The sequence below is a fragment of the Propithecus coquereli genome, unplaced genomic scaffold, assembly GCF_000956105.1.
Source record: "Propithecus coquereli isolate 6110/MARCELLA unplaced genomic scaffold, Pcoq_1.0 Scaffold16809, whole genome shotgun sequence".
In the NCBI taxonomy this organism is placed as follows: Eukaryota; Metazoa; Chordata; class Mammalia; order Primates; family Indriidae; genus Propithecus; species Propithecus coquereli.
This window is the reverse complement of record NW_012141424.1, coordinates 1-1,019: the sequence shown is the minus strand read 5'-3', so window position 1 is coordinate 1,019 and position 1,019 is coordinate 1.

The following is a 1,019-nucleotide window of genomic DNA, read 5'->3' as shown; positions in this document are numbered from 1 at the left end:
TGCCATATATTTTACCTTAAAATGCCTTTGAATAGTAGGAGAATTGAAGCATTTTAAACTTTTGTCTCAACAGTGATACCATAACTTTGACCTATATATATTTTAGGAACTCTATGAAAAGATTATCTAGAATCTTGAAATAACATCACTATATTGGAATATATTGGCATATAACAAGAATTATTTTAAATACATACCTGTTTAAAAGCCGTTTTATCTGCTTCAACACTAGGAGTTAAAATGCTAGCCAATAGCGCTGAAGAGTTGTCTTTGTTGAGATTGTCTTGTGTGGCTGGACAATGTTCAACAGATGTGAGAAAATTAAATTCTGGGTTAGTTTGATCCCCAGGCACACACAAATTATAGGCAAATGGCAAAGTTCCCTCACTATAGTTGGGGGGAACCACAGTTTCAGACTTGGAGCAGAAAACTGGCCCAAAGCAGCCCCGGGCAGTAGGGCTGAAAGACTGTCGTAGCCGCAGGGCTATGGCCAGAATCACCGCGAGGAGGAAGAGCACAGAAATTAAGGCCAAGGCCACCACCAGGTAAAATTGCAGCTCCGCCTGGGGGTCAGAGGGTGCCAGATTGTCGCTGAGGTCTGGCAGTACCTCTTGCAAGTTATCAGCGAAGACCAGGTACAGCGTGGCAGTGGCAGAAAGGGGCGGCTGTCCTCCGTCTCGCACCGCGACCAGCAGGCGATGGCGGGCCAAGTCCCTGTCACCCAAAGCACGAACCATGCGCACCTCACCCGTGCGCAGGCCCAGGCTGAAGAGCCCGGGCTCGGTGGCCTGCAGGACGTGGTAGGACAGCCAGGCGTTGTGTCCTGAGTCAGCGTCCACCGCCACCACTTTGGTGACCAGGTAGCCAGGCTCCGCGGCGCGTGGCACCGTGTCGAAGAGCGCTGAGCCATCGGGCCCCAGCGCCGGGTACAGCACCCGCGGCGCGTTGTCGTTGCGGTCGCCCACCAACACGCGCAGGCTCACGTTGGCGCTGAGCGCGGGCGAGCCCTGGTCGCGGGC